General features: G+C 40.7%; 1 non-coding gene across 1 annotated transcript; it reads right to left on the minus strand.

The window, feature by feature from the left end:
* Positions 1–2,338: 2,338 nt before the first annotated feature.
* Positions 2,339–2,442, minus strand: LOC145565583 (small nucleolar RNA R71). The gene has a single exon (XR_014095057.1). It is a non-coding gene; the product is annotated as a small nucleolar RNA R71 (small nucleolar RNA).
* Positions 2,443–11,146: the final 8,704 nt, after the last annotated feature.

Consider the following 11,146-nt stretch of genomic DNA (forward strand, 5'->3'; position numbering starts at 1 on the left):
GGCTCTTTAGAGCCACTTTTATTACTAATTGGTGTTTTCTAGTGTTTTCGTAGATTTGGTTGACTTTTGCAGGGATTTATGCTTTTGGAGTATTTTCCCGAGATATTTTGGAGCAATCACGAGCACTGGAGAAGCACGACAAGATTTTATAGCCCAGGGCCGGTTGGAGCCATCGAACCGGTGATTAAGGGCTCGGTAGAGGTGATACCGGGGCGTTTGGACCGAGTATTCAAGACCTAAAGAGGAAACCCAGATTGGCCCGAAGAATTGGAGCCCAATCGAAGTCCAAATATTGGCCCAAATGATCCGCCCGGCCAAAAAGGCTGGCGCCCGGAGGCGCGCCCGGCCGGGCGGGAGGAGCGTCCGGTGACGCGCCCGGCCGGGCGCGAGATTGTTATTAGAGGTGAAAAAAGGCGCGCCCGATCGGGCGGTGCCTCGCCCGATCGGGCACGCGTTTATTTAGGAAACAATTAGAGTCGTTTTAATTTGTTTTAGTTTAGGATTTTTGTACGGAGTATAAATACTCCTCCGTAATACGTTTTTAGATCGTCCCTTCTTTTGGGGAGATCTTCTTCTCTCTTCTTCTTCCCTATCTCCTCTCTTTTAGACTTTCTCTCTCTACTTAGTTTTCTCTCTCTAAACTCTCTCCCTAAACCTTTGTTCTTATTCCTTTGATTAATTCCAGATTTATTTTGGTGACGATTTCTTTTCCCTTAATCTTAGTTATTTATTTTATTCCTTTGATCATGATTTATTTTATTGCTTTGTTTAGTTTATATCTAATTATGTGTGAGTAGTTTAATTTCTAGGGTTCATGGGGATCTAATAAATAATATGAAGGGGTAAATTATTGTTGTTGATTATCAATGCTAGATTAATTTCCTATTGATTGATTTAATGCTCTGTGACTGGATTAGGCCTATCTTTTATGCATGAGTTTGACAATATTGATTCAAGAATCGAGAGATGAGAATTAATGTTTAGGTCTAGTTTCAATAGGCAAGTTAATTTATAAATGGTTAAGTCAAGATTCGAGAGATGAGATTTAATACCGATAAATTAATTGTGTGATTGTAATAAGTAGCGAGAGCCCTTTACAATCTGGTTAATTGATGCATTGATGATTGACTATTATTGATTGTTGGTATTGCATGATGATTTCTTATTGGATTGTTTTAATGTTTTACAATTGCGGCTTGTAAAAGTATAGCAATATTAAATTGATGAATCGAGCAGATGTTAATTTGATATTAAAGGCTATTTTCGATAAGAACTTAGATCTAGTAAATTGCGAGATCCTGTTAGATCTATGTTGATTAATAAATTGCGAGAGCCTGTTAATCATGTTATTTATGCCATGTCAATGATTGATTACCCTATTTTACCCCGGAATATTATTTATTGGTGAACCTATGCCCTAGATCCTTTTATATATTATTTTCTCCCTTTTCTTACTCTTTTTAGTTAGTTTCATATTCAACTTTTAATATTGGTTACTTAAATAATTTAGATTATAATATTTAATTAGGAGTAAAAAGACTTGTTACCCTGTGGAGATCGACCCTACTTCCCTATCTACTTTAGTTAGTGAATTAGGTAATTATTTTTGATTAGGGGACACGACTTTACCCTGTCAAAAATTTGGCGCCGTTGCCGGGGAAACGGTTTTATTTTTTATTTCTGATTATTTTTGTAGTCTAGATTATTTCCCTTTTTGTCTCAGAGAGCGTTAGTTCTCTGAGACAAATCTCATATTTTCTTCTAGTTTTTGTTTATGCCCAGGTGTTCCAGATCAGGTTACATCCCATTCGATCCTGAGATCGAACGTTCCTTCCATAGACAGAAAAACTTCTACAAGCAAATCCTGGCGGATTCTGGTGATACTAACAATAATCACCGCGATCCTCCAACTGATTCTAGGGATTTAGAGACATCATCAGACACAGAATCAGAGATGGCGGCTCCAAAGAAGCTTAGTGATTATTCACAACCAAAGCTTACGGATTTTCCACATCTCACCCCTACTCCGGCTCTTGATGGGGTTCAATTTGAAATTAAACCTCAATTTATAACGATGATAGAGAGGAAGCAATTCAGTGGAGCCAAGGGTGAAGACCCGAATCTTCACATTGCCGACTATTGTCAATATTGCAATACCATCAGGCAAGCCGGGGTCACTCAAGAACAAATCAGGGAGATTCTCTTTCCCTTTTCTTTAACTGGAAAAGCTAAATTGTGGTTTAATGGTTTAAATAGAACTACGCTTGGTATATCTGACTGGGAAACTCTTGTTTTGAATTTTTATAACAAATATTATCCTGCAGAGAGAACAGCAGTAATACGGAGTACGATTCAGAATTTCGCCCAAGAAGCCGATGAGTCTTTATATGAGGCTTGGGAGAGGTTCAAGGACTTACAAAGAGAATGCCCTCACCACAATTTAGCACAATGGCAGTTAATCCAAGCCTTTTATAACGGCATTGGAAATTCTTCTAGAATAATTTTAGACTCTGCATCTAGTGGGAGATTTATGAATCTTAATGTTGATGACGCAGGTCAGGTTATTGAAGACATGGCGATACACAATTCCCAATATGGGAATCCGAGAGGATTTGCTAACAAGGGGAAACATAGCATCGACTCTGTATCCTTTTTGCAAGCTCAATTGACCTCTATTTGTCAAAAATTAGATAATCTGAGCACTGCTAACGTAGCCAATGTTTCTGCGATTAATAATAATTCTAATGAGGCTTTCTGTGAAAATTGTGGTATTGTAGGTCATTGGGAGCAGGATTGCAGGAGTTCCGTGGAGCAAGTTAATGCCTTCCAAGCTTATAGGCAGAATAACCCATACTCCAACACTTACAATCCTGGGTATCGGAATCATCCATACCTCTCCTACCGGAGCACTAATGTTCAAAATCCACCACAAGAACCACAGGTGCCACAGCAACAGCAGCAGAAATACTATCATCCCAATGCTAGCCAGAAGAATCAACCACAACAACCCCCCTCATCTTCAAACCCTTCTTTGGGGGAAATTAGAGCAATGTTGGTCAATATGCAAAAGCACATGGAGAGCAGAGATGCGACAATTGATCAAATCCTAGCGCACAACAAAATTGTAGATAATCAAATTGCACAACTCTCCGCTACTCTACAAGCACGCCAACAGGGAGCCCTGCTGGCACAGCCAACTAGGCCTACGGATCAAGCATTTGCAATTACTCTAAGGAGTGGTTCAAACTATGAAGGGCCCTCTATGCCCAGAGTTGATGAACCTATTTTATTAAATAATGCTAATCTTGATTCCATTAAACCAAACAATGTAGTTGCTAGCCTTGCAGGGCTAGAAGATAATACTAACACATCTAATCCTACATTGCAGGGTAAAACTCCGGAGAAGGTGGCTACTCCAGACAAAGAGAAGAATGCTCAAAAGCCAATTATCAAACTTCCTTTCCCCAATCGTCAATTGAAGACAAACTTGGATAAGCAGTTTGGTAAGTTCCTGGAGGTGGTTAAGGATTTGAAGGTAACTGTTCCCTTTACTGAATTGATCACACAAATCCACTCATATGCAAAATTTATGAAAGAAATTTTGACGAGAAAAAGGTCTATTAGTGAGGTAGAGACAGTAGCTTTCACTGCAGAGTGTAGTGCCGTACTTCAAAATAAGTCTCCACCTAAATTGAAAGATCCGGGTAGTTTTTCTATCCCTTGTCATATTGGTAATCTTCTGATTGATAATGCATTATGTGATTTGGGTGCTAGTGTTAGCGTTATGCCATTATCTGTGTGTTCTAAGTTAAATATGGGTAAATTAAAAGCTACCAATATAACTCTGCAAATGGCCGACCGTTCTTTCAAATACCCCCTAGGTGTTTTAGAGGACGTCCCCGTTAGAGTAGGTAAATTTTATATACCTGTAGACTTTGTTGTTCTTGATATGGCTGAGGATATGCAAACCCCAATTATTTTGGGTAGACCATTCCTTAACACTGCAGGAGCAGTCATAGATGTTAGAAGTGGTAAGCTAACACTATCTGTAGGGGACGATAAAGTGGTTTTTAATCTGAATAATACCCTCAAAAGCTCCATGACTGAGGAGAAATGTTTCAGTGTTAATGTGGTTGTAAATTATTCTGATAAGCCCCAAGCTCTTGAAAAAGATACCTTGGAGGCGGTATCTTGTGTTGCATCCATTTCAGATGAGATAGACAAATGGCAGAAGGAAGTCGATACAATAGAAAGAGCATTCTACAATGTTGATCTTGGTTTCGAGGATGAACAAGTGGAACCGATAGAGCAAGTTGTGCAAATCGAGCCTACGGTAAGTGTTCCGCCAGATCGAGTTGCAAGTGTTGAACACAATGACAATTTGAAGCAACATTCGATCGAAGAAGGGTTTTTAGTGCGTAGCATTGAAGATCCCCCTGTCCAAGTCATGGAGGATCCACCAGATAAGGCGACTTGGCGTCCCACAGGACATGTCAGGAAGCCGCATCGCGGCCTAAACATCGCTAGACCGGGTGAGAAACCACCCGATCAAGCGTTAGGCCAAGGGTCTTAGGAATTGTACTTGGTAAGAAGGTCGTGCGGGACCTAGATAAACCAGCGCTTTGCAGGAGGCAACCCGTATTTTTAATGTTTTTTGGACCAGTTTTTCTTTTCGTTTTCTTAAGTGAGGAGAGATGAGGGAATTTAATGAGTCTTTTTTTTTTTTTTTTTTTGAGTATTTGTACAGGTTTGAAGGAAAATAGTTAGACAACTTTTTGAGAACAGAAGGAAGTTTGCCCCTGATTTAGTCTCGGGCCCGACCGGGCGAATCTCGCCCGAGCGGGCGCGAGAGCGGAGCTCCAAAAACAAGAATTTTCGCCCGACCGGGCGAGAGCCGCCCGACCGGGCGCGAATTTTGACGTTTACGGACTAATTTATCCGCCCGATCGGGCAAGCCTCGCCCGATCGGGCGCGAGAGCAAGGTGGAAATCAGGTAGTTAGATCGCCCGATCGGGCGAATGGCGCCCAACCGGGCGCGAGCGACTACGGAATTTCGCATAGTCAGATCGCCCGACCGGGCGACTGGCGCCCGACCGGGCGCGAGAAATAGCTTGAAACTAGATCAGATCGCCCGATCGGGCGAGACACCGCCCGACCGGGCGCGAGCTAACTTCCGCGTTTTTTCTTCTTTCTTTCTTCATTTCTTCTTTCCTCCATTACTTTCTCTCTCTAAAACTCAAATTTTCTCTGACTTCTCTCTAAGATTTCTCCTCCATTCCCAATCCAAATTCAAAAACTTTTTATATATTTGTAATCCTCTCTTCATCCTCTTCACTCTCATACAAAAATTTTTCAGTTTTAATTCCAAAATTTTTTTGACCCATTTCTCTACATGGCTTCAAAGAGAGCAAGATCAATTTTTGGTAGGAGCTCCAGCTCGAGGGAGGAGTATGACCCAGACTTACAGCTCCCTTATTGGCCGACGATCCGGATCGTGAGCCGGGAACAGAAAGAACGTTTGGAGCATTTGGTCGGTCGTGAGGTAATCCCTTCTCGGTGGTTACACCGCCCTACCTTAGAATCATATAGTTTGTTTGATTATGTTAAACGATTTTTGAATGATATTGGCATGAGAAAATTCGTTGACATGCATTATCCTACATACCGAGAACTTACATGTGAATTTTTGTCCACTTTTCATGTTGTTAGTAGTAGAAATGGACCTAATTTATTTTTCAGGTTAAAATAATAGAAATATTAGTTTAACTTTTGTTGAATTTTGTAAAATTTTTGAATTAAATTCTGAATTATCTCACCAGTGGCATGAAGATTATAAAATGGGTGATTTATATTTTGCTTTGACTGGTTTACCTGCCCCCGACCCCCAACATGCTAGTACCAAACCCATTCACCACCCTGTCCCGAAAATCTGGCAAAGGTTTGCGGGATTGTGTTTCTTGGGTAGGGCCGAGCCTCATAATGCTCAAACCAACGAACTAGCTATAATAGGACATTATGTATACGGGTTCGGGAAATTGAACATAGGCAGGTTCATAGTTCATCACCTGAGTCGGCATGCCACAGCCAGCACCACTTCCAAGTCCCCTATCCGTTTAGGTGGCCTTATCACTCGAATAGCGGTGAAAAAGTCCGGTTTTGTAGTAGACGGACCCCACCAGCTGACTAACTGTGGACCAGACACCTACATGACTGCTAGGTATTTTGAAGATGTGGGGTGGGTTAGGACGGATAACGAGCAGACACCCTTTTGGTGTATTAGGACTGGGAATGAGCAACCCTTGCCTATTTTTCCCCTTTCCAGTCCAGACTTGACCGCCTTTCCCCCAGGGCAACTTTCCTATACCTATGATGCTTTAGTTGCCAACGCTAGGGGACAGGCACCACCACCACCAGTTCCACCACCTCAGCCCCAGCCCGAGGTGGCTTTCTCTCCTCCTCGTATGTCTCATTCCGTCCCTCATGTTGACTCTGACCCAGTTTGGGACTTTCAGAGTATAGGTCAGGCCCTAGGACGTATTGAGCATGCACAGACTGACCTTAGGAGGATGGTGGGCTCTATTAACCACAGGTTAGGGTACCTAGAGAGGAACCAGGGTAGAGCTCTCTACCCTATGTACGATGATTATGCTCGTCGGGGCAACATTCCCGACGACGCTATCCACCCTGACTGGTTTCAGCCTCCACCCCAGGGATACGGTAGGGATCCCACTGCCCGTGGTATTTACTCTGACTATTCTTCCTTTTTCGGGTACGGGCAGGACATTCCTTTCGGGGGACCGGCGGGGGGGGAGTTTTCACGCTGACTATTTTGGTGGTAGCTCTTCTGGTGCAGGTGGCAGTGGAGGTGCGGGCTTCGGCTCGATGGACGAGGATGATGAGGACTAGCTATGCTGGGCTAGTTTCCGAGCCAATGAGGACATTGTCTGATTCTGGCTTGGGGGAGATTTTGGTTTGGTATTTTTCTTTTTCTCTTTTCTTTTATTTTTGGTGTGTTTTCTTAGGTTAGATTTTTCGCTTTCTAGGTTAGCTTTATTGCTTTCTTTATATATAAAAATGCAAAAAAAAAATTGAAAAATTAAAAAAATACAAAAATACGTTCCAATGAATTATAAATTATGCTTCCCTGTGCCCCTTACTTGAGAAAGTTGTTTTGATCCTTGGTAATTGATGATAAGCATTATGGATTAGTTGATCATGATTTAATGTTTGAGTGCCTTGAAACCTTAACATGCGTCAATTTTGTCCAACTACTTGTGAATATAGTGCTTGACTAGTTGATTTGGTTAGGAAATGTGTGATAGTTCCATTTTTCCTGGTATGTCGATGAATTTGAGTATTGGTTTGCAACTACTAGTAATGTTTATATGATTCATTATTATGCACATTGTGGAGGACGAAGGCATTTGTTCTTTTAGGTAGCCTCCAGATATTGTAGATACATTTGTTCCCTTCTTGCTACCCATGTTGTTGCCTTGACTTTTTATTGTTTATTAGCCACATTACAAGCCTATTTTGCCCCATTGGTTACTAGTCCCAAGCTTGGCTTGGGGGAGCTATTAGTGAGTGAGGTGAGGGAGTTTGTAGTGTGCTATTTATTTGCACAATTTGGGTGGGATTTTGAGAAGTTGTTTTGTTATTATTCATGTTTATTTTTGATGAGTATGAGAGTTATATTTTCTTGAAAAAAATAAAGCATGATATTATGAAAAAATAAGCGAACTTCAAAAGAAAAAAAATGTTCAAATGTTCTAGTTGGAGGTTTGTAAAGAATAATTCTGAGCCTCAATGAAAAAAATTCAAGTTTGGAAAATAAAGTTTGTTTATTCACTCTATTACTCCATTATTATATCTTATGAGTGAAATTGTAAGAGTTGGGTTTATTTATTATGATTGGAGTATATTTGGTTGATGTTAGAGTTGGTTATGTAGGAGATGTTGATCATTATTTACTTTGATCATGGGCTTTATTAGGATTTGCTCCCTTAAGCATAGCTTTACTCTCACTTGTTCCCAAATGATTCCTACCCTTTACCCTAGCCTTACATTACAAGTTTTAAAGACCTTCCGACCTTTGTGCATAGAACTGTATGAATGTGAAAGTGTTGCTTATCAATGCAAGTTATGATTTGGCATATTTCGAGTCGACTAGTAGGATTGAGCGTTCATTGTTTTTATACACACGAGAGTGTGAGTTGGGAGGGCATTGTTCACATTAGAGGGGTGGTTGGAGAGCGATCGAGTACATATTTTACTCGCCACATAAATGAGAGTCAAGTGTGTGAGCACTAGTCTTGAATTCTATATGCTCTTGTGGTTTGCTTTGTTTGACAATTGTTAGGGAAGATTGGTAATTGGATGGATTTGATTGGTTGACTCTGAAGCGTGTTTATTTGATTTACCCTGGATCGTTTGTGCTTGATTTTTTTTTTACCTTTAGGGGTGAAGCATATTTATTGATTCATTGATGAGATCTTTGCTTAGGGACAAGCAAAGGTTTAGCTTGGGGGAGTTTGATGTATTCATTTTATATAGTATTTTACCCCCGTCCCTTGGTCATAATTAGTAGTGTTTTATTACTAATTGGTGTTTTCTAGTGTTTTCGTAGATTTGGTTGACTTTTGCAGGGATTTATGCTTTTGGAGTATTTTCCCGAGATATTTTGGAGCAATCACGAGCACTGGAGAAGCACGACCAGATTTTATAGCCCAGGGCCGGTTGGAGCCATCGAACCGGTGATTAAGGGCTCGGTAGAGGTGATACCGGGGCGTTTGGACCGAGTATTCAAGACCCAAAGAGGAAACCCAGATTGGCCCGAAGAATTGGAGCCCAATCGAAGTCCAAATATTGGCCCAAATGATCCGCCCGGCCAAAAAGGCTGGCGCCCGGAGGCGCGCCCGGCCGGGCGGGAGGAGCGTCCGGTGACGCGCCCGGCCGGGCGCGAGATTGTTATTAGAGGTGAAAAAAGGCGCGCCCGATCGGGCGGTGCCTCGCCCGATCGGGCGCATGTTTATTTAGGAAACAATTAGAGTCGTTTTAATTTGTTTTAGTTTAGGATTTTTGTACGGAGTATAAATACTCCTCCGTAATACGTTTTTAGATCGTCCCTTCTTTTGGGGAGATCTTCTTCTCTCTTCTTCTTCCCTTATCTCCTCTCTTTTAGACTTTCTCTCTCTACTTAGTTTTCTCTCTCTAAACTCTCTCCCTAAACCTTTGTTCTTATTCCTTTGATTAATTCCAGATTTATTTTGGTGACGATTTCTTTTCCCTTAATCTTAGTTATTTATTTTATTCCTTTGATCATGATTTATTTTATTGCTTTGTTTAGTTTATATCTAATTATGTGTGAGTAGTTTAATTTCTAGGGTTCATGGGGATCTAATAAATAATATGAAGGGGTAAATTATTGTTGTTGATTATCAATGCTAGATTAATTTCCTATTGATTGATTTAATGCTCTGTGACTGGATTAGGCCTATCTTTTATGCATGAGTTTGACAATATTGATTCAAGAATCGAGAGATGAGAATTAATGTTTAGGTCTAGTTTCAATAGGCAAGTTAATTTATAAATGGTTAAGTCAAGATTCGAGAGATGAGATTTAATACCGATAAATTAATTGTGTGATTGTAATAAGTAGCGAGAGCCCTTTACAATCTGGTTAATTGATGCATTGATGATTGACTATTATTGATTGTTGGTATTGCATGATGATTTCTTATTGGATTGTTTTAATGTTTTACAATTGCGGCTTGTAAAAGTATAGCAATATTAAATTGATGAATCGAGCAGATGTTAATTTGATATTAAAGGCTATTTTCGATAAGAACTTAGATCTAGTAAATTGCGAGAGCCTTTTAGATCTATGTTGATTAATAAATTGCGAGAGCCTGTTAATCATGTTATTTATGCCATGTCAATGATTGATTACCCTATTTTACCCCGGAATATTATTTATTGGTGAACCTATGCCCTAGATCCTTTTATATATTATTTTCTCCCTTTTCTTACTCTTTTTAGTTAGTTTCATATTCAACTTTTAATATTGGTTACTTAAATAATTTAGATTATAATATTTAATTAGGAGTAAAAAGACTTGTTTCCCTATGGAGATCGACCCTACTTCCCTATCTACTTTAGTTAGTGAATTAGGTAATTATTTTTGATTAGGGGATACGACTTTACCCTGTCAGAAGCTAACTCCTTAAGAACCTACAAAAGTAACAAAAGAGAGAAAATAGAAGAAAAAAAGACCAATATAAAAGAGAAACACTAAGAAAACCACATTAAGGAAAGTAAAACACGAAGAAAGAAGAAATAGAGAAACTAAAGCAGAAAAGACCAAAATCATAAAATAAACCATAAAAATAGGGTGAAAACATCCTAAAACACTACCCTATAAGTGCCATAACTAACACTCATCAGTTGGTGGTACCATCATAAGCACTTACCAACACATTTTTAACCTTGGTCAGTTGTGCGGCTTCGGTTATCTCCTTGGTGAATGTAGAAGTTTGTTCACCAAGTTTGAGCAGTCGGAGCTGCCAGTCCAAAGGTTGGACGTTAAATGCCGCCTGACCCCTAAAGAGGTATGGCTGCATGAAGTGAGGAGAATACGGACCGTAGACCATAGGGGGTACATACGCTGCATTCCCGATCATCTGAGGGCCAGAGTGGACGGTACTACCGCCTGTATGGCTCTCATGCAAGGATTGAGAATTCCCTACGGATGTATTCTTGAAGTTGTCTGGAAGGCTCAAAGTAGAGGTTGACTCGGACAGATGTTGACTTCTCCTACGGGTGATGATTTCCCATGCGTCAGGAATTGATTTTTAGTTACCCACAGGCTGTTCACCCCGGAGGGGGCTTCCTGTATTCTTCTAGGGTAGAAGAATCTTGTTGGACCAGTCAAGGGTCCCAGTTGCCTTGTCCTTTGGATGCGGAGTCTCCTGCTTGTCCCTGACTGGCTTCCTCCTCTCTAGAGGAGTCTTTCTTGCCGACTGACCCTTGCTTGGGCCAGCCCTGCTCTTGGCGATCAAATCCTTGATTACACCCTTGAAACTAGTCATGAATTTCATGAGTTTGTCCCGGGTGATTGATGGGTGTCATAAATGGCACCCATTTGATG

This window comes from Chenopodium album, chromosome 1 (genome assembly GCF_948465745.1).
Source record: "Chenopodium album chromosome 1, dcCheAlbu1.1, whole genome shotgun sequence".
NCBI lineage: Eukaryota > Viridiplantae > Streptophyta > Magnoliopsida > Caryophyllales > Amaranthaceae > Chenopodium > Chenopodium album.